Source organism: Furipterus horrens, unplaced genomic scaffold (genome assembly GCF_987537825.1).
Source record: "Furipterus horrens unplaced genomic scaffold, mFurHor1.1.pri manual_scaffold_17, whole genome shotgun sequence".
In the NCBI taxonomy this organism is placed as follows: Eukaryota; Metazoa; Chordata; class Mammalia; order Chiroptera; family Furipteridae; genus Furipterus; species Furipterus horrens.
In genome coordinates this window covers 39,978,546-40,005,825 of record NW_028327187.1, presented here as the reverse complement: position 1 = coordinate 40,005,825, position 27,280 = coordinate 39,978,546, and the positions used below count along the sequence as shown (strand labels likewise).

General features: G+C 40.1%; 2 pseudogenes; both read right to left on the bottom strand.

Moving 5' to 3' along the window:
- Positions 1 to 14,182: 14,182 nt before the first annotated feature.
- On the bottom strand, positions 14,183 to 14,373 carry LOC149990877 (translation machinery-associated protein 7 pseudogene; annotated as a pseudogene).
- Positions 14,374 to 25,419: 11,046 nt separating this feature from the next.
- On the bottom strand, positions 25,420 to 26,221 carry LOC149990876 (polyadenylate-binding protein 2 pseudogene; annotated as a pseudogene).
- Positions 26,222 to 27,280: the final 1,059 nt, after the last annotated feature.

Below are 27,280 nucleotides of genomic sequence, written 5' to 3'. Positions count from 1 at the left end.
ATCATCAAATTACAGCGAGATCGATCAGCCCAGCTAACCATTCATCTAGGACACGGTGAGATTTAGAACTAGACATCTCAGCCTCAATTTACTCTCTCTCTCTCTCTCTCTCTCTCTCTCTCTCTCTCTCTCTCTCTCTCTCTCTCTCTGTCTTTTATTACTTTCAGAGAGAGAGGAAGGGAGACAGAGAAACATCGATGCAAGAAAAAAGCATCAATTTGTTGCCTCTTACACACCTAGACTGGGTATTGAACCGCCAACCTAGGTGTGTATTTTGACCGACCAGGGTCGAACCTGCAACCTTTTGGTTATAGGACGATGCTCCAACCAACTGAGCCACACCAGCTAGGGCCTCGGTTTACTTTCTTCCAAGTGACTTGAGTGGGTGCAGAAGGTATATGCTGTGTCCTCACCTCACTGCTCATCCTTAGCACTGCCCAGAAGAAGCAGAGAAATGGCTAAAAAGGGCATGGCAACAAAGTTGGACATGGATAGCAGACAAGTGACAGAATTTATTAACTGTGCCCACTGTTTGGTTACTGAGCCAGGCATTATGGAGCAGGAAGACTAAGAGGGCAGCTTTCTACAAATAAACCCTGCCTGTTCTTGTTTTGGGGCCTTCATCAAGTGCTTTCTCCAGTTGCCATGCCCTCCTTCTTCTCTTAGCTTATTGAAAATTCTACCTATCCAGCAAGTTCCACCTCTTCTATTAATTTCAGAGGACATTTATTGAAAACCTCCCAGGTAGCAAGCCCTCTTTGGGTAATACAAAGATGCATAGAGACTTAGAACCTATGCTTGGGCTGACTACTATTTTGTCCTGTTTGCAACACCATTGCTTCATTATGTTCTTTTCTCCTTTCCAGCTAAAACTTAAGCTCCTGAGGGCAAGGTCTATGTTTCAGGGGTCTTACAACCACTCCAAGTTGGGTGATTCACTAGAAGGACTCACAAGACACACAACAGATTTTACTCACAGCTACAGTTTATTACAACAAAGGATACAGAGAAAGGCGGCAGGAAAAATATATGCATTGGTCAGATGCAGACTTCCAAGCCCTGCCCTATCCAGGGCCACACAGAAACAACTGGCAGTAAAGTACAGAGATGCTTGTGATCTGTGTCTACCCAGAGACACCCACTCAGATATCAGGGTCTGTGGCTTTTATGAAATGAAACTTAGGAGTCCAACATTGAAACCAGATATATCATGCATCTTGTTAAGAAATCCTGAGAAGTCCTTATGACTTTGTGCAACATATTCCATTGCTCTGGACATATATACAACATCATCAATCAGAGACATGAACAACTTTCTGAGGGCCATGTTCCCAGGACTAGGTCTAGGGTCAATTATGATTCCAGGCTCCCCCGGAGACATGAAAGGACCAATCAACTAGACCCTCTGAGTTAACTTTTTCTTCTAAACTGTCTTACATATTTCATGTATCCTCTCAGAGTGCTTAGCATGGAATAACACACTACTTGACCTCTTTCCTACTTTCTATGTCCTGGCACCATAGATATCAGCACTTAAACACATCAAAATCTGAACTTGAATTCTGTATCCCCTTACCCTGTTTTTCTCCATCTCAGTAACTGTCAGCATCATTCACTATTGCTCAAGCCCCCAATTCTGGGTGTTATCATTGATTGATTCTGCTCTTCCCCTCACCTCCCACAGCTAATCAGTAACTCCTACTGATTCTTACTCTGAAATATATCTCAAATGTGACCACCTCTCATTCTCTCATGCACCCTAATCTAAATCATCATCTTTCATCTGGATTTCTTGCCTTCTAAATGTTTCTGTTTGTGTCCCCTATGGCCTGTTCGCCAGTCATCACCCAGAGTAATCCTTCAAAATGTATATCAGATTATGCCACTCCCTGATTTTCACAACCTCCAATGGCTTCTCAGCATGCTTGGATTAAAATTCAAGCATTTTACTCCCCTGCTCACTCATAATGCTCTGGAGCCAGAACAAGTGAGTGGGTCTGTTTCCTCCTCACATGATATTTCTTCTTCCAAGACTGTTCCTCCCCTAATTCTTCAAATGCTTGGATCCATCCTACCTTTTATGTTTTACTTTCACTGTCAGCACCTCGTGGAGGACTTCTCTGACCATCCCCTCCCCTCATTTAAAACCATGGTTATGTATTTGTTTATATATTTGTTTTCACTCAACAGTGACTAGGATGTATGTCCATGAGAGAAGACCCTTTTTTATCTTGTCCATGATGATATCCCAGTATCTAACACTTGGCCAAATTAAGAGTAGGCATTCAAAATATACTTGTGTATGAATGTAGTAGATAACAAATAATAAGCATTTGATTACTTAAAAGTGATGAACCTGTCTCTGCTCTTAAAGTTTACATTCTACTGAGAGGTTGAGTAGAAAAAAAACCCCAAATATACAAAAATATATTCTGTGCCTTCCATATATATCCAATATACAATATAGGACATGTCAGTGTTCTGAGTAGGGGAAACCAGCAAGCAGCAGGAGGGCCACATCAAGCAGCTTGAATCTACCCAGCCCAGTGGTGTCTTTGATGGACTTCTAGGGGCTGTTTCAAGGGAGATCCCAGCAGACTGGAAATCACAAATGGAAGACAACGATTGTAGGATATTGTCTTCTCCAGGGTAGTGGCAGTGGTGTTTTTGCCAGAGCAACACCCACTGTATGGTTGCACCATGTTTCTGGCTTCTTCAAAGCCTGGCTTTATGAATATCAAAGGATCCTGAGGACTGCCTAATGTTTAATAAATACCTTTTCTGCTTAAACTAGTCAGAGTGGATTCTGTAGTTCACAACTAAGAACTCTGACCTATCCAACAGGTTGAATAAAAGATTGAAAATCAGAATCCTATACCGACATTGGAGGAATTACTTGAAAATGGAGGCAACACATATAACCATATCAAAGTGATATGCTAAGTTTGAGGCAGAGTTATTTACTCACATACCTGGGGAAAACTGTATGTTTTTATGTGTTTATAAAGCATCATTTTTAAAAATGAGCATTTTGAGCATTTGCTTCTTTAAGTTATATGCTATTGTAATCCAGTGTAATCCTTTTATTGCAAGTATATCAGTTACTAAGGGAATAGACAAAATATTTTAGAGACAAAACTAAACTATAGTGTTTAAGGCTGGAACTTGGCTGATAAAGCTATAAAGAAAAAGAAGGATTACCATAAAAGTCAGCATGGTGGTTAATTTTAGAATTGGGATGGGACATGTGTCAGCCTTCTGAGGTAGCTGGCAAAGTACTATTTCTTGACCTATATGATAATTAAAAGGTATTTATAATACTTGATATGCACTTTTCTATTAAAATGATTAAAAATAAATACAGCAATGACTCAAATGTGAGTTATATTCTGCAAATTTCTTCTGTGTGTTTTCATTTCAGGATCCCCGAAGACTTTGTTATGGATTTTGTCTCTGGGAACACATGGGGTCCTGTATAAGTTTAACAGAAAATTAGCTTAAATCTTTATCATCTCCTATGATCAAAGTCATACAAACAAAAACAAGACACCATTTTCCCCTATCAAATTGGCAAACACTTAAAGGAAATGTTATTACTCAGTCTTGGTGAAAGTGTGAAGAGATGGGTACTTAAGTGCCCTGGTGTTAGAAATGTAAATGAGTACAATTTTCTAGAAAGCCATTTTGCAATCTGTAACAAGGGCCTAAAAACTAGTCATATCCTTTTCCTCAGTAAACTCAATTCCAGGAAATTTTTGTTAAGGAAATTATTAGAGGTGTTCAAGAAGATACACACACACACACACACACACACAGATATTCTGCAACAGTTGTGTGATAGTGAAATCTTGGGAACAACATACATGTTTAACACTAGGGAAATAGTATAACCACAAGATGAAATATTATGTAGCCATCAATATGGATGATTTTGAATATAGGCACATAGCATAATGATGGTGATGGCCACTTACTGTTTGCCAGGAACTACTAAACCTCTTTACATGAATTATCTCATCCATTCAACAACACTTTAAGGTGAATACTATGGTTAGTTTCTTCTTTTTTGTTTTGTTTCTTCCCTCTTCTGGGTTTTCTTTAGTGTATTCTTTCTATTACTTATTATTTTTCACCACGTTTATTATACAAATAAATTATTAATATCACAGTGGTTACATGTAGGCTTGAAAATTACATAAACAAGTCTCCAAATTAAAGGATACTATAGTAATTTTTAAAAACACAGTTTCCAATAGCTCATATGGAAATTAGGATTCACTTTTTTACAATATTTTGTTTTGTACAAATAGAATCATAATTGTTGCCTACACTGCGAAATATAAATTTATAGAATGAAATTAACCTTATTTTGAGCCAAGGTTGTTCTCATTTTGCACCTAACAAAACTGAGGCTCAGAAAGGTTAAGTAACTTGTCCAAGGTCACACAGTAAGTAAGCAGTAGAGCTAGGGATTGAATCTAGGCCTGCATGCTACAAATTTACATACAGGCTGTTTGTTAACAGTTGTAATTTTTAGGCAAGGGGATTATAGTGATTTTATTTTATACTTTATATTTTTCTTTATGCTCTTAACTATATGAAATAACTACTTTTATTTTTATAATCAGAAAAAAGTAGTAGCTCCTCCTACATATTTCTGCCACACAAAGAAACTCTGACTTCAGGTGGAAGTGCCCAGAAATGACAGCAGGGCCAAGGGTCTTAAGGCAGGAAATACTAACAAGTTTCCTTGGGATTAGCTTCCCCTGTTCCATGACTAGTCCAGGTTTTTCCTAAGAACACTGCCAATCAACTACAGACTGGAAAAGCAGCTGCCTTGGTTTGGGGTCCTTGGTTCCTTGGTTCCTTAGTAGAATGTTGCTAAGGAAGAGAATGGCATATGGGCAATGACAAAGGTAAGGAACTGCCTGCTTTCTGAATTTCCTACTAAAATTGCCTGCTTAAATTCCTGCACTTCACACTGATTGCCTCATAGCCATATATTATGCAGTGGGAGCTCTGATTTGGCACCTCTTGTATGCTTCTATGCCACCTCTGCCTTCATACCAGGATCAGGTCACCTCCTTCTGGCTCTGGTGGGGCAGCAACTTTGGTTCATCTAGGAGGACTCATGGCTCTCAGCAGGTCATCATAGCTTTGTACTGTTTCCATAAGTATATCAACTACTCTACATTCTCAACCAGTCTCCTCCCAAAATGTGGATCTTTCGAGGGAGATGAGGTAAGAAAATGCAGCAGATTCAGTGTGAACCCTTCTGTAGGCCTGAGAAAACTCATTCAGTGCTCCCACCTTCCTAAAAACAGATCAGTATAGGAAAGAAAGACTCTCAGGGAGTTTGCCTCAAGGTTAACTCAGAGACCTGGGAGTGAAACTTAGCTCTCCTGCTTCCTAGGCCTCCCTGTGCTGGCTATATTTAGCCAAGCTGCCCCGAGCCTTGTCCACCTTGTGTAAAAGCCAAAGTAGGCACAGTTTGCTCATAAACATTCCTGTGCTTGCCAGCTCATGCCAGCCAACCATTCAGATGTGGTTTTAAAATGCAAGCCTCCCCTGCACCCAGCTCTTAGGGCCTGCAGGGAATACACACCAAGGGATCAACAGCCTGAATTTTTCCCAAAGCCAAGTGACCTCAGCCAAATGCCCTAAAATGAAAGGCGTGTCTTTTACTGCTTCATCTTGGCAGGGTTCAGTGAATGACTCCCTCTCAGACCCACTGTTCCTGATCACAGTTCTGAATGTGTTGACCTACTTTATCCCCTTAAGAGGGAAGACAGAAACCAATAAATGTCTCCAGTGAGGACTCTTGCTTTCAGGAACATTGATTCTGTCTTCTGGCCCCTAGTCCTTTCCTTGCTCCATTATCACTCTGCTATAACCACTTCAAGTCTGACTGAACCAGAGCCCTGAGTATGCTTACTGTCCCCCTTTTGCAGCCCTGTTTTTGAAATAGAATGTCCCACATGTCACATGATTGAGGGCAGAGCTCTCCCAGCCTTCCTTTCCCTACTACAAGCTCATTGTTAAGTGGCATGAGTTGGACTGAAGTTGCTTCTGCATGAGAATTTTTTTGGAATCAACAGGGCGTCTCCAATTTTGACCACCTTATACCATGTGACTGGCAGCATTTAGGGACTGAAAGACATCCAGCTTGAGATCACTGATTTGACTTAATACACTGGCGTGTAAAAATGGCTAATCAGTCATTTTTAGGCTGTCCCTGCCTTCCTAGTCTTCATGCTGTTTCCCACTTCCTCTAGCCATCAGCTAGAATAAACTTGAAAAACATACACTCATTTTAATGTCAATTGGAGAAAAGACAATTACAGGGATAGATCTGCCCGGGCTCAAAGATAGGGTGTGCATGGATCATATAAATGTATTCTGGAGTGCCTTTGGGATTATCTGCTGGCTTTAATATCCTGCCATGTCTGTTCTCCATGACTATGAGTAATTCAGTGTATCTTATTTAGCTCTTCTATCCCTGGGTGCTTTGTCTTCTTTCTCTCCCACTTGTCCCTGTGTGCAGAGCAGATTAGAACCAGCCTGCCTTCTAGCATCCTATCAAATTTCATTTACATTGAATAACATGGGACTTAAAAAAAATTCCAGGTCCTTTTCACCAGCTCCACAATCATATTGGAGTCAAAGCAGCCACAAGAAGCTGCATCTCAGCTGCTCTCAGGCCAGCTGGGCCATGGTCAGGGGTGAGCCCTCCCTCTGGAGAACAAAGCAGGCGGCAGGTAGTGAGACAGGGCACAGCTGCAGACAACAGTCAAGGCCCTCTACTTCCGGGGGAACTTCCATACTTGTGGCTGTGGAGTGTCTGTCCCCTACCCAGTCACCTAAGTTGGAGGCAGGATGAGAATGAGTAATGGACAGGATGACCTCTACATTCCCAGTACTGGAGAGGGGCGGGGGTGACTGGGATGAGGTATGACAATGAATTGCAGACATTGGATAGAAAGGATGACATTTCTGAGGAGGTGAATGACAGAAGGGACAAAAATGAATATTATTACCTTGATGCATGCCTCAAAGTTTCCCTGAGACTCTAAAGTGAGAAGAACCAGACTAGCGGAGTGGAGAGAAGGGTACAGCACTTGCGGAGCCTGCCCTGTCTTAGAGAGCACACTGTAGTGCAGCACTGTCCTAGAAAACTTTCTATGATGAGGAAGATATTCTGTGTCTGTGCTCTCTAATATGAGGGTCGTTAGCCACATGTGGCTTTTGAGCACTTCAAATGTGGCTAGTTTGACTGAGGAACTGAATTTAAATTTTTATTTCATTTTAATTAACTTAAATGTACCGAGCCACATGTGGCTAGTGACTATCCCATGAGGGCAGCACAGCTCTAGAGTCACAGCTGAGTCAGGCAAATGGAGGCGGTCTAACACGGGGGTTTAAAGCACAGACCCTGCAGTTGGGTTGGAACCTTAGATAAGTTACCTACCTTCCTTGAGCGTATTTCCCACCTGTAAGATGAATATTGTAACAGGGCCTACATCACAGAAGGCTGTTGGAAAGATTAAACAAGATAATCCATGTGAAACTGCTAACTAAGTGTCTGGCATCTCTGGAGCGCTCGGGAACTGGTCGCTCTTACGATGTCTTGGCGTTCAGATGCTATGAGGCTCAGTCCTCTCTTCCTTTCCTGTGCTTTGGCCCTGGTCACTGAGCACCAATATATCAGCCTGCCGTGCTAGTGCCTAGAGGTGTGAGGATAATGACATTTGTCCTTATTGACTCCTTTGAGCCCCATAGCAAAGGATATATTATTTAATTTTGCAATTTTATTGTGTCTGAGCTCAGAATGAAATGAGATTTTTAAATGAAAGAAAAGATGAAATAGTCAAGGTCAGGATAATAACATGAAAAAATCCCATGGCCTGCATTCCCAATTTCCCATTCATGGAACAGGCATTTACTGAATCTTTACTGCAAGACTAGTGATTACGAGCACAGACTCTGGAGCTAAACTCCCTAGGCTTGTATACAGTTCTTATCAGCTGTGTGACCTTGGGCAGGTTACTTAACCTCTCTGTCTCTATTTCCTTATTTTTTTCAATTGGGCTATATAGGGCTGTTGTAAAGATTAAATGAGCCAATATATGTGAAAAAAACTTGCAGAATTACTTGGCACTGATAAACACTTGATAAATATTGGCTGATGTGATTACTATATGCTAGCCACTGTATTAGGTGCTGGAAAAACAAAGATATATAAGAACCATCTCTGACCTCATTAAGGTTTTACACTAGTAGCAGAAGAAAGATACATGACCGTATAAATACAAGAAGGTGTTACAGACAATAAAGATGGAGGCATGCACAGGATACTGAGGGGACATTAAGAAATAAAAGATCAAGTTGCCTTGGTTAGAGGGCAATCTAGAAACTTTTTACAGAACTGTAAAACAGGTTGCGGTGGGGAGCATTGCAGGCACATGTTAAACAAGGATGATAAGTACACAGAACTAAAAGAAATTGATAAATTGATATGTCTAGGACATAAGGGAGAGGGAGTAGGTAGAAGATAAGGTTGGAAAGGTCAGCAGGAAACAGATTCTGAAAGGCCTTTTAAGTTAAGTTTAAGAAATCATACTTTATCTTGAACACTGGGAACTGATGCAAGGGTTTTAAGTAGGGAACTACCACGATCAAGTCATTTTAGAAGGACCCCACTGGCAGCATTGGGGAGCAAGACTGGAGGCAGGGACACCAATGAGAGAGCTATTGTAGTAATCCAGGCATGAATTACTAAAGTAACTATCATGGGGATGGAAAGGTGGGGAACAGTACTGGTGTAAGTGATAGAAAATACAGAAGGAGAACCAGTGTTGGAAAGTCTATGGAGTCATTATGGGGCATGTCTTTGGCTTGATGTAAGGCACTTTGATATGTGGTTCAGAAACATGTGAGAAAGTGGTTAGGACTAGCAATACAAACATAACAGGCCCTCTTCTTATTCTCCACTTTCTTCTTCAGTTATCATCTCCTGGGCTTTAAATACTGTCTTTACGCTGATGAATTTCAATCTCCAAACTTTCATCTCTAGCCCTGACCACCTCAGTAAGGTTTAGACTTCTATAACCAGCCATTCACTTAGGACGTCAGTTGGGTGACTAATACACATCTCAAATTTTCCATGTTCAAAACTCACTTCGGGAAGCAATCCCTATCCCCACCTGGTACTCCCTGGTCTCAGTGAATAGCACCCACCATCTAGCTAGTTGCTTAAGCCAAAATTCTGGGGGTCATGATCCTTCGATTCCTCTTTCTCCCTCATCTCCTATCCCTCATGTATCAGCAAATCCCACTGGTCCTATCTCCAGTAAACATTAAGTTCTCTCTTTTCTCTCCATGTCCTTGGCCTCCACCATAATCCATGCCACTGTTGTCTCTCCCCCAGATCAGTGTGGCAGTCTCCTCCCTATTCTTCCTGCTTCCATAGGCCATTTTCCACACAACAGTCACAGCCAACTTTTAAATGTGTAAATCAGATCATATCACTCTCCATGCTTCACAGCCCTCCAAGGGCTTCCAATTGCACTTTGTATACCATCGAAGCTCTTTATTTTGACTGAATAAGATATAGCCCTTGCCTGCATCTCATCTCATCCCATTTTGCTCTCCTTGTTTCCTATGCTCCCAGCTATAATCTGGCAAATTTATTTGCCTCATTTCTGCTGAGTCTCTAGCATCCAGTACAGTGTCTAGGATAGGAGCTTAACGAATATTTGTTGAATGAATTAGTCAGGATCTGGATGGATGTTGAAGTCATCGGAAATGTGTAAACTTAGGATCACTTCAAGGATAGTCTGGAGAGTAAAATGAGATTCTTAAGGGATAAGCAGAGGAAGGAATGCCTACAAAAGCAACTTGAACAAACAACAGAGTGGTAGGAGGAGAAACAGGAAAGTGTGATGTTACAGAAGGCAATTCCACTTCCCTCTCCAGAAGTAAGCAATACTAACAGATGGGTGGGTACTCTTCCAAATCATCTTCTATGTATTTACATACATTCACAGATGTTTATATTACATGTATATATAGTTGCGGTTTTTATATAAAATGAGCTCATCGTACATGCATTATTCTATCACTTGCTTTTAAAACACAGCTTTATTGAGCTATGATTTGCATACCATACAATTCAAACATTTACAGTGTACAATTCAGTGGTTTTTAGCATATTTACCCATATGTGAAACCACCATGATAAACTTTAAGGACATTTTTGTCACCTCAAAAGAAACTTTATACCTTTTAACTATCACCCCTTTATCCTCCCTTGCCCACCCCCAACCCTAAGCAACCACTAATCTACTTTCTGTCCCTACAGATTTATCTATTCTGGACTGTTCATATAAATGGAAGCAGATAATAATATGTGGTCTTTTGTGACTGGCTTATTTTACTAGCACAATGTTTCCAACATTCATTCATGTTGTAGCATGTGTCAGTACATTATTCTATTTATTGCTGAATAATAACTATTTCATTCATCAGTTGGTAGACATTGGGTTGTTCCTATTTTTTGATTGTTATGAATAATAGTTTTAATTGCAAGTTTTTATGTGGACATATATTTTCGTGTCTTTTGAGTGTATACCTAGGAGTAGAATTGGTGGGTCACATGAAACTATGTTTAACATTTTGAGGAACTGTCAGACTATTTTCCAAAGTTGCTATATCGTTTTTCATTCCTTCCAGCAGCTTATGAGGGCTATATTTTCGCTACATCTTCATTAACATGTGTTAGTACCTATCTTTTTTATTATAGATATCCTAGGGGGTGTGATATCACTTGCCTGTTTATTTAATGTGCCTTGAATATTTTTCTTTTTTTTTAATTAACTGAAACATTTTATTTATTTTTTATTTTAAAGTATATTTTATTGGTTATGTTGTTACAGTAGTCCCAGTTTTTTTCCCCTTTGCTCCTCTCTCCCCAGTACCCCTCTTCCCTCCAGCCATCCCACCTCCCTTAGTTCATGTCCATGGGTTGTGCATATAAGTTCTTTGGCTTCACCCTCTCCTATATTATTTCTAACTTCCCCCTGTCTATTTTGTACCAACCAATTATGCTTCTTAATCCCTGCATTATTTCCTCATTTCTCCCCCTTCCCTCTCCCAGCTGATAACCCTCCAAATGACCCCCATACCTATGATTCTGCTCCTATTCTGGTTTGCTTAGTTAGGTTTCGTTTTTATTTTTAGATTCAGTTGTTGATAGTTGTGAGTTTGTTATCATTTTAATGTTCATAGTTTTGACCTTCTTTTTCATGAGTAAGCCCCTTTGACGTTTCATATTAATAATGGTTTGGTGATGTGTGAATTCTTTAGCTTTACCTTGTCTGGGAAGCACTTCATCTGCCCTTCCATTCTAAATGATAGCTTTGCTAGATAGAGTGATCTTGGTTGTAGGTCCTTGCTTTTCATCACATTGAATACTTCTTGCCAGTCCCTCCTTGCTTGCAAAGTTTCTTTTGAGAAATCAGCTGATAGTCTTACAGGCACCCCTTTGTAGGTAACGCTCCACTTTCCTCTTGCTGCTTTTAAGATTCTCTCCTTATCTTTAACCTTTGGCATTTTAATTATGATGTGTCTTGGTGTGATCCTCCTTCGGTCTAGCTTGTTTGGGACTCCCTGTGCTTCCTGGACCTGTGTGTCTATTTCTTTCACCAAATTTGGGAAGTTTTTCTTCATTATTTTTTATTTAAGCTTTCAGTTTCTTGCTCTCCCTCTTCTCCTTCTGGCACCCCTACAATTGGGATGTTGGCACGTTTAAAGTTGTCTCAGAGGTTCCTAAACCTCTTCTCATTTTTTAAAATTCTTGTTTCATTTTGTACTGGTTGACTGTTGTTTCCTTCCTTATGTTCCAAGTCATTGATTTGAACCCTGGTTGCCTTCCCTTCACCACTGGTTTTGTGTGTATTTTCCTTCATTTCATTTAGCATAGCTTTCACTTCTTCCCTTATGCATTTGCTGTAATTAAGTATATCTGTCAAGCCTGTGAGCATCTTTATCACCAGTGTTTTGAACTCTACATCTGTTAGGTTGGCTATGTCTTCATCTGTTAGGTTGGCTATCTCCTCGTCACTTAGTTCTCCCACTGGAACCTTGATCTGTTCCCTCTTTTGAGCCATACCTCTCTGTCTCCTCATGTTGACAGGCTCCTCTGTTTCTTTACCTGTCTTAGGTAGAGCTGTTGCACCTGTTACATTGTAAGGGGCAGAGCCTTAGGTATTTGACCCGTTTCATCACGTTGTGGTGCTGTATGAGGGGGAGGGGCGTGAGAGGGTACAATGCCACTTGCTCAGCACTTGCCCCTTTTCCAGGAACTTCTCCCACTTTGTATGGGACTGGCACCTCTTTAGCTGTTGCCCTGGCTGTTGTTCCCAGGGTAGGTGGGTCTGCGGACGTCCTAGGACACTGGGGCCCCTTAAACAAGTGGACTTTGCTGAGAGACCAGCAGTTTCTTCCTCCACCCCAACCGCCACTGGTTTGCACAGTCAAAAGCAATAAGGCTTTATTTTCCCTGGCGCTGGGACCGTGAGTTGTGGGGTCTGGTCTGGTGCTGAGAGCACTTGCCAGGTGTCCATCCCAACTTTTTAAAACGTGTGACTGAGCTTTCCACCAGCCTTCAGCTGCTGCTGTTCCTGCTGCCACCACACTGCATCCTCTCCGCCTCAGCTCCGCCCCTCCTACCTGTGTGGATGAGTATTTCTTCTTTATATATTTGTTTGTTGGACTTCCATGCAGCTAGATTTTCTGGAACTTCTGGTTGCCTCTAGTTTTGAGGTAGCTGTATTCCTTCTTAGTTTTGGAGGGAGATGCAACATGTCTGTCTAAGTCTCCATCTTGGCTGAAAGTCTGAATATTTTTCTATTTTGACACATATAGATATCTAGCATATTTAACTGCTATGTCATATTCCACGGAGGCCGTGCTTTTCAAGATGACCCTCTCTATACAATTGTGTTATTTCCTCCTCAGGGCTCAGCAGCGTAGAAATAGAAACACCAGTGGTGAATGATGGCATTGATCCAGATTTAGAAGTTGTGTGGCAAATAAGGCAGAAGAATGGTGTTGATGGTAATGGGGAGGAGTACTTGGAGTTACCAGCCCTGGTACATATCAATCCTGCGTAAGTGACAGTGCCAAGGAGCTGGAGTGGATGGGATAGCATTGCTGCTGGAACCTTGAAAGCAGGGGTTTTGCATGATGGGAAAAATAGTTTGGTTTTGCATTTACCCGTTTCCTCTGCTGATTTTTTTTCTATTTTAAGATTACATCATTCACTGCTTTGCCTTATGAAACAGATGACTCAGAATGTAATATAACCTTGTTTTGTGACTCAAACTGGCCATTATGACCGTATGCTTTTGCTGTGGACCTCTGAGGCATGTATGAATATGTCTTTGTCTATTAAATGCATTACAGAGTTCTATGTTTTTGAACTTCTCTCCTTCAACTTGTAGCTTTACATTTTTGGGTGTCAGATTCTGAGATCAGGGTATTCTATATAGGTTCTTCTAATGTCCAGTTGTTTGAGCAAGAATTGATGCCATGTACCTCTTATGAAGTTGGTGTGGTTTTTTGGTAGCAATTTTATATACTATTTAGGTGTGGTTTTTTTCTCTTCTAGGTTTGTGATTATATTTTGGCAGAGGTTATGAGGAATCTGATTTCCAGAGAAGTGTTAGTGATTCTTTAATTTGATATAAGCTATTTTTGGCACACTAGTTTTCTAGCATTGAAGAATTTAATGAATAAGTTTGTATTCACCTTATCCATGTACTTTTTAGTGTAGAGATCTGTAGTAGCCACTAGCTACATGTCTCTTTTCCCCCCAAAATCGGTTTATTTAATTTGGGATAGAGTAAAGACTGAAGAGCAGACTTTGACATGATTCTGGGCTGGGTTTACTCTGACCCCTTACTTAAGGATGAAATGGCAGAGTAAAGAGAACTAAAGAGATGAGCCACTTCATGACTATTATATTATTATTTACAAAAGTTTATCCTTAAATGCACAACAGTCTCCAAGAAAACACTTTATTCTAGCTATAGGTGGCAAGAGATGTTATGACAGGGAATCCAGATGTTAAAGGAAGAATATGTAATTAAGGGTCACCATTGCCCCAGACACAAGGAACAGCTTACTTTTTGCCAGATATCTTAATTCCACCTGTGGCCAGGGACCCTTCCCTGTGGCCTTCACTTTTAGCTCCTCAAGTTTCTTCTGCTCCTCTTTTTGCTTCTGTTTGAATGCTTTATCTTCCTCATCCATCTCCTTGGCCTGCTTCTTGGGCTGCTTCAAGAGCTTCTTGCCACCTTTGTGGCCAGACATTGCACCTGCAACCCCTTCCCCAGACCCTCTACATGGGGGTTTTAAATTTTAAATATAAATAGAATAAATCAAATTAAAATTTTAGTCACATTTCAAGTTCAAGTTGTCACATGTGGTTAGTGACTACCATATTGGAAAGTACAGATATAGAACATTTCCATCATCACAGAAAGTTCTATTGGACAGCAGTTGTCTAGACTTTGAGCCAGTTTCCCTTCAGGTTTCACCTTTCCAGGTGGAGTCTCATGTTTTTAGCATGTCCTTGTGCAGCAGCCATGCCCTTACTACTCGATAGTGCTCCTTGACCTCCCATCCCTGATCATGTCACTTGCCCTCTGTCAGAGTATTAGATTTTTTTTTTTTTTTTTTTTTTTTCTGCTACAACAAATACCACAAACTTCATGGCTTAAACAGACACACATTATTACCTTAGAGTTCTGGAGATGAGAAGTCTAAGCTTAGCCATTTCCCTGTTTCTAGAGGCTACCTGCATTCCTTAGCTCATAATCCCCTTCTTCCATCTTCAAATCGAGGACATAATGTCTTCAAATCTCTCACTCTTTGAGCTCTGCTTCTGTAGTGGCATTGCCTTCTCTGACTCTGACTATCCTGTCTCTCTCTTATATGGACTCTGTAATTACATTAGCCCTACCTCGATAGTGAGGGTAATTTCCCTATCTCAGTATTATTAATTTAATCACACCTGCAAAGTCCCTTTTATCATCCAAACTGACAGATTCACAGATACCAGGAATTACAACATGGACATTCTTGAGAGATCATGATTCAGCATACCAGGACAGGCAGTCTTCTCCAGTGGCAGCTTGTTTTCCTTGAGGACCACTGCTGCACAGAGTATTCCACACACTGTCTCCCAAGGTTTTATACAAAAATATATTTTAAAATATTCTTTCTGCCTTTATCCTGTCTAGAAATACAAAATTTGGTTGTTCTGACTCCTTAAAATATGATCTTTTGAGTACAGTGGCACAGGAGTATCTTACGGACAAGACAAATCCACAGCTAACTCAGTGTCCTATCAGAGTGTTTGTGACACTGTCACACAGTTGCTATTTCAGGGCTGATTTCTGACAGCCTTTCTTCTCAAAAATAAACAAAAACATAATACCCACAATCAAAAACCAGAGAAAACTAGGACTCAATATATTACCCAAAGCAAAACCTCCTGAGCTTTTCTTTGCCCAGAAAAGGGTGGCAGGAAAGCCTGAGTCATTCCTAGGAGAAGTAGCAGCAGAAGCCAATACAAAATTGATCTTTTGCGTTCAGACTGTACAAGATGGCATAGACTCATTTCTCTCTGCTCCTTTCACCTAAGTATAACTATAAATTCTATGAATAATCCAAGAGGCAACTAAAGGAGAATTCTGAAAGATATAAAGAGGAAGACAAAATGGTTAGGAGCCTCAGGACTGGAGTAATACCATAGCAGCAGGGTGCCTTATGACTCCCCACCCAACACAAGAAGGCATTTTCTAACCCCCAGCGTAGCAATGAGATGGCTCAGGGAGGCTCCTTCTTCCTCTGGATCAAATGACAATCCTTCTGACAATGCCAGGTGAGTGTGGAAACTCCAGCAAAGGGAATCTAGCAGGGAGCCCCACTGACCATAAGCAGCCAGAATAAGTGCTCTCTTTTTTTAAGGCCAGAGACTCCCTCACCTTGCCAAAAGACACTGTGCAACCAGAGCACCATCAAGGGGAACCCACACCACAGCAGTTAATCTGGTTTAGGAATCCTTTGTCCCCATGGTCATGAGGATCCCTTCTCCCCATAAGAGATACCAGGAGAGCATACAGCACTGGCAATGGGGGGTTCCACCAAGGAAGCTAAGCCAGGGAAGATTCATTGTTTTCACAGGCTAGAGACTCACTTCCTTCACCTAGAGGCATCAGGCAACTCAGCCTGGTGAAACACCTTCTACTCCCTGCCCCAGCAGAGCTGGGGGGCATTAGCACCACATTAACCAAGCAGACCAAAATAGCAACACAAAGGCTCTGAAAAGTAAATTTTCATTGAAATCACAGTCTACAGAAGTAGGCCAGGACCTGTGTGCTAAACCTAAACACAGTGACCTCCCGCTAAAATAAAAGTCTTCAGTAGTCTAACATAGTAGCCAAAATGTTCAGAATACAACAAAAAATCACCCATCATACCAAGAGCCAGAAAATCACAACTCAAATGAGAAAAGACAATCAACTGACATAATACTGAGATGAATCAAATGTTAGAATTAACTGGCAAAGATTTTAATGCAGCCATGACAAAAAATGCTTCAATAAGCAGTTGCAGAGTCTCTTGAAACAAATGAGGGAAAAAGAAAAAGAAAATCTGAGCAAAGAAATACAAGTTATAAAAAGAACCAAACAAATTATAGAACTGAGAAATACAGTAACAGAAAAAATTTTTTAAACTTGCTGAATAAGCTCAATAGTATAGTGAAGATAACAGGATAGAATCAATGGACTTGAGGATAAATCAATAGAATTAACTCAATCTGAAAAACAGAGAAAATAGACTAAAAAAAGAATCTCAGAGACCTGTGGGAAATAACAAACAATCCAATATTCATATTATCCGAATCCCAGAAAGATGCCAAAACCAAACAAAGGCAGTACAGAGAGAGAGAAAGGAGGGGGATGGGAGAGAGATAGAGAGAGAAACTACAGACCAGTATCTCTCATGAACTTAGACACAAAAAAATATTTTGTAAAATATTAGAAAAATGAGTTAAGCAATATATAAAAGAATTATATACCCTGGACCAAGTGAGGTTTATTCAAGGCATGCAAGACTGATTCAGTATTTTAAAATCAATCAATGTAGTCCACCATATCAATAAACTGAAAAAACATCATATGACTATATCAGTTAACAGAAGAAAAATATTGACAAAAATTCAACATTTATTTATTATAACTCTCATAAAAACCATCTACAGAAAACCTAGAGCTAACATTATACTTAATGCTTTCCTTCTTAAGATTGGAAAAAGGCAAGTGTGTCTGCTCTTGTCACTTATACTCAGTATTGTACTGGAAGTTCTAATAAGTACAACAGGCCAGAAAAATAAATAAATAAAACATACAGGTTTGAAAGAATCAAGTAAAATTGTATTTGCAGAAGACTTGGTTGTCTACATAAAAATCACAAGGAATCTAAAAAAACACTTCTAGCACTAATAATTAAATTCAGCAAGGTCATATGATACAAGACCAACACACAAAAATAATTAAGTTTTTATACAAGAACTATGGGAATCTAAATGAAAAATACCATTTATAATTACTCCGAGGAAAATGAAATACTTAGGTATAAACTTAACAAAACACATATGATATCTGTATTATGATAATTATGAAACACTGATGGAAGAACTCAGAGAAGACATTAATAATTTGAGAGACTGTGTTAATGGATTAGAAGATTCAACATAGTAAAGATGTCATTCTCCTAACTTGATCTATAGGTTAATGAAATGCCTATCCCAATCCCAGCAAGGATTTCTGCAGACATAGCTAGCCTTATTATAAAATTTATATGAAAAGACAAAGGACCCAGAGTAGCTAAAATGATTTCTATGAAGAATAAACTCGGGGGGGGGGGAGTGTCACTCTTCCCTATGTATAGCTACAGTGATCAGGAGACTATGTAATAGTGGGGCATAAACAACATAAATAAATGGAATGGAATAGAGAAACCCAGATGTAAACCCACACAAATCTGTTCAAATGGTTTTTGAAAAAGGTGTAAGAGTAATTCAGTGGAAGAGGGATAGCCTTTTCAATAAACAGTACAGGAACAATCAACATCCACAGGCAAAATAAGTGAACTTCAACCCCAATATTACATCTATACAAAAATTAACTCAAAATGGGTCACAGATTTAAAGTGTAAACCTATAAAACTTGTAGGAAAAAAAACCAGGGGAAAATCTTAACGATCTAGGGCTCATCAAAGGGTTCTTAGGCTTGCCACTATAAGCATGATTCATAAAGGAAAGATAAATTAATTAGATTTTTTAAATCACAAAGTTTTATTGTATTAAAGATCCTATTCAGATGAGCTACAGCCCTGGCTGGTGTGGCTCAGTGTATTGAGTGCAAGCCTGTGAACCAAAAGGTCACCAGTTCGATTCCTAGTCAGGGCACATGCCTGGGTTGCAGGCTGGGTCCTGAGTTGTGGGTGTGCGAGAGGCAACCAATCAATGTATCTCTTGTATATTGATGTTTCCCATTCTCCTTCCCTTCCCCTCTCTCTAAAAATAAAATCTTAAAAAAAAAAAAGATAAGCTACAGACTGGACAAAATATTTGCAAACCACATAAATAAAGTATTTATATCAAAAATATATAAAGAACTCTCAAAACTCAAACATTCCCATTAGAAAATAGGAAAAAGATATAGACATTTCACTAAGGAGAATATATACATGACATAACACATGAAAAGATGTTCAGCATCATTAGCTATCAGGAAAATGCAAATCAAAATCATGCTGAAATATGACCACACGCTTATCAGAATAGCTAAAATAAAAAATAGTGACAACACCAAATACTGGCAAGGACGTGAAGAAACTAATCACTCATACATGTGTTCTTCAACAGATTAGGACATCCATGCCATGGGATGCTACTCAGGAATAAAAAGAAATGGATATCAGTTCATGCAATAACTTGAATGAGTCTCCTGGGAATTTTATTCAGTGCGAAAAAGTCTGTCTTAAAATGTTGCCTACTATAGGATTATATAATACTGTTGAAATGACAAAAAGTATAGAGATAGGGAACAGGTTACTGAATGCCAAGGGGAAGGGAATGGGGCAGATGGAAGGTGAATGTAGCTGCAAAGTATAGCAGGAAGGATCCTTGTGGTGATGATATAGTTCCGTATTGTGTCAGTGGGTACATGAACTTATTATACATGTGATAAAACTGCATGTAACTAAATACACAGACACATATAAACAAATGACTACAAATAAAGCTTGGGGAATCTGGACAAGATCAATGGTTTATAACAGTGTCAATATCTTGGTTATGATCTTACACTACAGTTTTACAAGATGTTACCACACAGGGAAACTGGATAAAGGGTACATGATATTCCCCTGTATTTTTACAATTGCATGTGGGTCTACTATTATCTCAAAATAAAAAAAAAATAATTAAAAAAAGATGAAGACAAACAACTGGGGCCTTCAACATTTTGCCAGAAGCTGAGCTAAAGAATCTGACTCATTGCAGGCTTGATACTAATTGGCCATCTGGCTATCAGACTGAATAGTTTTAACAAACAATGGCTCCTCAAATCTGGGTATGCAGCACCTTAGGGAGCCTCTAAAAATCCAAAGATGTATTGTTCACCTGGAAAATCTCAGTAACCATATTTAAATGAAAATCACTTTTATGAAAAAGCAAGCATTTGCTATACAAATCTTCATATCAGAGGGCAGCACTAGGAAATCAAAATAGGATAGCTTAATCTGTCCCCACTGTAGCCCTTTCAAAATAGGCAGGCCACTCTTGAAGTGCTATCTGTAAAAGGAACAAAACTGCCAAGTATTAAAGACTTCAAGTAGAGGGTGAATTGAGCCAGTTTCTATAAGGGAAGGGATTCAGTCTCAGGTGACCATATTTATGCTAAAACTGAGGGCAATAGCACAGTCCTTGTACTCTGCATCCAGGAAGTGAGCTCCCTTTCTGCCTAGGCCAGAGCGTTGCTCTTTTTCACCAATATTATTTCACAACCTTCCCCCAACACAGATACATAAAATTAAGGAAAGCGTGACTGAGTATGTCTAATAATGGAGCTAATTTCTGTCAATTAGCCAATACCCCAAAATTAGTAAATTGGTAGATTGTGCTTGAGTTGATGCATATTCAATCTAATTGCTCATAAAACAGGTGGTTGATTGTTTTATTCACATATAAGTGACTCAGTGCATTGAAAGGATGTTTAAAACAACAAAAGAATAATCAAAAGCACAATTTATCACCTTGGTTCTTAACAGATTTAAACTGCATAATGACTGCAGCCCTTGGTTAAATAAGCAAAGCAACAAATCGACAGCAGAAGTGGTGAGACAGGCACAGTGTGATTCCTGAGGGACTCTGTCAATGGCACCTGTGCTCCAAGCAAGTGTGCTAAGGTATGGTCCAGGAAGTGAGAGGCTTGAGCATTAACATATTCCAAACCTTTGCAAAGTAATAGTCTCAAAGGAGGTGCTTTTTCAGAAAGAGCAGAAACAAAATACACCTAGGAAGCTAGTAAGGCATTTGAGACGCAAATGCAAATTGGAAAGAGATGCATATTTAGAGCTGGTGCAGTCGGGAGCCTTTCATGTTCGGACATGGACATTTTCAAGTGGGGCATCATTCTCCCCTACACTTTTCTTTATCTAATTTTCTATTTCAGTTGCTCATTCTCCTTACCCAGTCTCCCTCCCCTGTGGGACTGCATGCTAGTCATCTCATGGAGGTGGTACCATCAGATGAAAAAGCTGGCAGCTGAGCAATCCCCATCTTCCAAACTTGGGGCCTCCCTTTACCTGCCCTGGTACAAGAAACAGAAAGTCAGTGTGTTGTCCCCCATACCCTGCTCAGGGGACTGACACAGCTCCACAGACTGAAGCAGAAACTGAGAACTTGATTAGTTCTTTAAGCTGGAGCCTTTGTTTATAATGTTCAGTACTGAAGTTTTAGGACCCATCCTATGTTTACACACGGCTTGGTGGTGGACCAGATGACATGGTCGATTTAGTGAAAGTAGTTGATTAAACTACTTCAGTGTGAGGTTCCAGGCATGTGAGGTTCATAGTGAGGCAGGCAGATAGAAATAAGGAAGTTCCAAAGGCATCTGCAGCATTTGCAAAACTTTCCAACCTATAATCTCACAGGAAGGTAAGGTAAAGCCCCACGACACAGCCAATAGGAGGACTAGGAATGGATATGTAAATGGAAGTGGATGTCTGACCTGAGCAAGTACATTCTCTCTCCCAGGGATGTAGTGGCACAGAGCAAGTTGACTGTAGATCGGGATCAGGCTGAGAGGTCACATGGACCCAGGCTGAAGCTACAATTTTGGCCAAACATGAGAGTGAAGGAGTGACTAGATGACAGTGCTGGGCAGAGGACAGGGTGGGGGAAATAAAAACAACTCTTCTAAAGAAGCAAGTAAGAAATCTTGAGCCAGAGAGAGGTGTGGAGTAGCAGGAAGGAGAAAGGGGAAGAATTGTGAGAGGAATAAGAGGGAGACAGAGGAGTGATGAGAGAGCACAGGAAAACACACCCAGATGACTTTCTAGTTCCGGTGAGGTGCTGCTGTGCTTACTGCAGTATATTTCTGTGTGATTCCCCTTTAACATTGTAATAAACTTCTCTTTTTAGTAGATTATTGGTTCTTTTTTAAAAAGATTTTATTTATTTATTTCTAGAGAAAGGGGAAGGGAGGGAGAAACAGAGAGAGAGAAACATCAATTGGTTGCCTCTCATACCAGGGACAGAACCTGCAATCCAAGCATGTGTCCTGACCAGGAATGGAACCAGCGACCTTTCACTTTGTGAAAAAAGGCCCAACCAACTGAGCCATGCTGGTCAGGGCAGGTTATTGTTTCTTTAAAGGTAACTTTTACTCTAAGGCACTTCTTCTTCCACCAACTCCTCAAACTCTGCCTAAGTGATCTCATCCACTTTTTGTTTCTATCAATGTTATGCATGCATATAGTTTTAAAAAAGACTACCAAAGGCCTTAATGATAAGCAGAAGTTCCTATACCCACTTCTTTCCTGCTTCCTGGAAGCAATCAGACTTTGCAGTGTTCCTTATGCTGTTCAGCTCAGTCATTTAAAAGGATATGATAACCCTGCTATTCATTTTATTATTGTGGTAACATACATAGCACAAATTTACTATTTTAACCATTTTTATGTGTACAGTTCAGTGACATTAAGCACTTTACATAGCAGTACTATACAACTATGTCACCACTACACATTTCCTGAAGTTTTTCATGATCTCAAACTGAAATTCTATACCTATTAACCAATAACTTTCCATTCCCATCCCCTCCAGCCCTGGAAACCACTATTCTAGTTCCAGTTGCTATGAATTTGACTATTCTAGGTAAGTAATATAAATGGAATAATGCAATATTTGTTCTTTGATGTCTGCCTTTTCACTTAGCATAATGTCTTCAAGGGTCATCTATAACATATATGATAATTTCATTCTTTTAAAGATGAATATTACATGTATATATAATAGAACACATATACACACTATATTTTATTTATTCATTCATTAATTGATGGCCATTTGAGGTTTTCCCACCTTTTGGCTATTATGAACATGCTACTGTGAAACCTGCATTCACTTCTTTTAGGTATATCCCTAGAAATGGAATTTCGAGATCATATGGTAATTCTATGTTTGGCTTTTTTGAGAAACTACCTTGCTATTTTCCATGTTCTAATATTTCTTGACAAATGCTCTTTAAACATCATCTACTGACTTTATATTATGGTAGCTAAAGATTTATCTTCTCTTAAAGTATTCTCTAACCCCTGTGTACTGATGATTTCCCATTTATATTTCCAGTCCTGACTTCCCCTTGAACTACAAGTTTGTATTATCCTAATGCTTGCTGGACATCTCCATGTAGATGGAAGCTCAGCATATCCAAAAATGCTTGCCCCTGCCCCCATCCCACACTTGCTCTTCCTCTGGTTATTATATTCTTCCCTACATCAGTGAGTGTCACCAACCTACTCAGTCACTCAAACAAGAAACCTGGAAGTTATAACAAAACTGCTCTGCGACCTTACCATCCAATAGATCGCCAAGTGTTGTTGATTTTATCACTTAAATACTTCTTGACTCCATTCTCTTTTCTTCTTACTCACTGTCACTGCCCTAGTTCAGGTCTTCATTATCTATTGATTGAACCACTTGCAGCAGCAGCCTCCTGTCTTATCTCCTTGCCTCTATATTTGCCCTCCTTTAATCCTATTGCAAACTGAGCTAAGCCAGTTTAGCTTCTTCAGGTGTTTTTCTTTTACTTTAAAAAAAAAAATTATTTCATTTTCTCATTGTTCAATTACAGTTGTCCCAGTTTTTCCCCCGTTGCTCTCCCCTACCCCGCCAACACCCCCCCCACCGACTCCCACAGTCAATCCCTACACTGTTGTCCATGTTCATAGATCTTTTATACTTGTTCCTAGACCAGACCCTTCCCTTTCTCTCCCCTAATATCCCCCTCCCTCTTCACTCTGGTCACTGTCAGTTTGTTCCTTGTTTCCATGTCTCTGGTTCTAATTTGCTTCTTTGTTTGTTTTGTTCATTAGGTTCCACTTATAGGTGAGATAATATTGTATTTGTCTTTCACCACCTGGCTGATTTCACTTAGCACAATACTCTCTATTTCTATCCATGCTGTCACAAAGGGTAGGGGTTTCTTCTTCCTTTTTGCTGCATAGTATTCCATTGTGTAAATATACCACAGTGTTTTTGACCCACTCATTTAGAAAAAGGCACTTAGGCTGCTTCCAGAACTTGGCTATTGTAAATAACACTGCTGTGAACATAGGGGTGCATAGGTTCTTTTGAACTGGTGTTTCAGGATTCTTAGGGTATAATCCCAGCAGTGGGATTATTGGATCAAAAGGCAGTTCCATTTTTCATTTTTTGAGGAAATTCCATACTGTTTTCCACAGTGGTTGCACCAGTCTGCATTCCCACCAACAATGCACTAGGGTTCTCTTTTCTCTGCATACTTGCCAGCTTTCAATGCTATCAATAGCTTCCAATGACTAGAGATAACTGCAGATTATAGTCTTCATCCTTTACAATCTCCCTACCAGGTGGTATGTTCCAGTGAAAGCAGGACTTCGACCCAATTCTGCCAAGCATGCACTTAGTAGCAGTTTGACATAGTCTTGTAACCTGTCCTTATAAGATCAATTAAACACATGCAGGAAAGGTTCACTTGAAACACATTTAGCAATTCCCCAGTAGTAGCATTTTAGCTAAACTGATGGTCAAATCAGGCAAAAGAATCATCCTTTAAGTGTCAGGATGCAAGACCCAATGTATTTCTAGACCTAGAATACCACCCTGGCATCCCAGTTTCTTAAGCCCCATTCATGCAGGGGCAGATAAAATTGTCAATTCATAAATCTAGAGCACTGTTTATTTCATGAATGAAAGTTTATTTCTAACATCCCTTATATATGTTTTTTTACTTTCAAAAACAAGTTTATTCATGACACATATTTAAAGAAAAACTCCCACCCCCTAGAAATGAGCTAAAAAAATAAAATCCACCTCCTACCTCCCTGTGCCCACTTCTTCCCATTCTCTCCAAATAAAAAAGGTGGGGGGAGGTAAAGGGAAAAAATTCCCCAAAATTGAAAACCAAAAATCACCCCCAGAAACCCATAAAAAGAAGTAGTACATCTCCCCAGGGGGGAAGGGGAATTTTTACTGGAGTCACTGTGAGTGGAACGGAGATCTTCTTTCTACAGAAACCTGCAAAGACACTCAAAACAAAAAAATAAACACACAGGGAAACAAAGTAGATCACCAGGCAATCTGGAGGGGCAAGACACTAGAAAAAAGGACAGGAACAGGCAAGAGGAGACTGAGAAAGTTAGGGAGAAGATGGAGGGAAATAAGCAGAAGAGTTTGATGTTCTTGGGTAAAACAAAACCCTCCCACCATTCATGCCCATCTACCCTTGAGCAGCCCCAAGGAGGTGAAGTTGGACAAGGAAATGGGAAGCAGCTTGCACAGTTGAGATATGTTCATGCGAATCCCCAGAGTGAATGAACAGCCCTTGGGCCTTCCCGTAGTCCCCAAAGCAGGTTGCTTGTCAGCTGTTAGTTACAGGATTCTCCCCACTTCCACAGTATATCTTATTTTTTTTTTAATATGTGTTTTTTTCCATCAAACTTATCTTCTGGTTTTGAAAAAAAAATCCCCTTCATTTCTCTTTTTTTCCTCTCTCCGCTCTGATACGCACTTCTTTTTTAGTTATAGGGATACCATGAAGTCGCTCTAGCCCAGCCCCTGTAGATATGACCTCAGGACCTGCAGTTAAAACCAATGTGGACTTTAGAGCAAGAACTATTGTAGTTGGTGGTCTAGGCACGGTATAGGGCTCATAGGAAACTCCAGTCTTTTGTCTGATGCCTGGTCTCTTGGTTCATTTTGGGATCATCTTGATTTGTCTTTCTCTAAACAAGGACTCATCTAAGGCCAGGGAAGTTCTCACTGACTCTTTTTCTGGGCACTATATATGCAAACCCTTTAGTATGGCCACTAAATTTTCACTGAGTATAGGGACACCGTTGATTGAACCACAGCCATGAAAGTGTGCTTCCATCTCTTTTGTTGTTGTGCCATAGTCCACATTGCCATAGACAGAACGAGCATAGCCTCCATCTTCTCCTCAATAGATATGACCACTGGGCCAGCATTGCATGGAGCTGGTCTCATATTCATGCTGCTCCACCTTGTTCTGTAGCTCTTTTAGCTTCTCAGCTTCTTGCTCCATCTTCATGACTCAAGCTTTGATCATTTCCAGCTCCTGGTCCTCAGATTTTCAACAGGACCATCCTCTAGGTCACCTTCAACCAGCCCAGCCCCTTCTTTTCCTCCTGACTGCTGAGGAGCTCCTCCAGAGCTCAGGGTGGGCAGGGCTAGGGTGGCTCTTCTTTGGGCTCAGGATGGCTGGGGTTCCAGAAGCAGCTCCTCAGGCTCCAGTTCCTCAGACTCCAGGCCATTCTGTAGTCCCTTAACCTCCCAGGACCTCCTCCTCAGCCTGCTCATGGGCCAGGAGAACAAGATGGCATCACCATCCCAGACCAGAGCCCTGAATGCCACCCTCCCTTATACAGTGGAACCTAGGTTCTCAAACTTAATTCCTTCCAGAAGGCTGTTTGAAAAATGTTTGTTCAAAAACCTAATCTCTTTTGTTTGTCACCTGGGAGGCTCATCAGCATGAAAGGGTTGTCCATCAAGAGCCGAAGTTTTATTTGACAAATGAGACATTTTTTCCATGAACAACAGCATTGTTTGAGATGAAAGAATGTTTGAGAACCTAGATTTGATTGTAACCTCATTCAGAATTAAGCTTACATACTTTATTTAACATATGGGTAGTGCTTATTATGTGCAAGGAACTATTCTAAGCACCTTTAATCCTCACAACAACTCTATGAAATAGGTTCTATTACAATCTCTCTTTTCAGATTAGGAAACTGAGGCAATAAAGGTTTAATCTGTCCAAGTTCACATGACTGGTAAATGGCAAAACCAGAGTTCAAACCCAGGCTGTCTGACTCCAGTTTGTGCTGTGAGAAATCAATATGCTACTTTGATCAAGGGCCCTTTCTCTGTATCTCACAGCACACTAGGCATACCTCTATCTTAGAATTTAGCATGATAATTTGAAAGTATTTCTCTGTGTATGTGTCTCCCACTTCACCATGAGAGTCTTTAAGCTTAATGATCTGTGAAGTATCGCAGTGAAGTCGTGAAGTTTGGAATGAGGCATACCTGAGGTCAAGTCCCACCTCTGCTATGTACTAGCTGTGTAAACTTAGGCAGATTATTCAAACTTTCTATCCATTCTTTTATTCATTTCTAAAGTGGGGCTAAGAATACCTCAGGGTAATCAAAAGAATGAAATGAAATGATATATCTAAATCACCTAGCACAGAGTCTCCCATAGTAAAAACAAACAAACAAACAAAAAACTTCTTGGTAATGCTTGACTATTATAAGCAATTAGTATTATCTGTACATCTCTAGAAATTAGCATAGTGCCTGGAAAATAGACACTTGAGAACTACTTGTTGAACTGAACTATTATGGAAATCTTTAGAC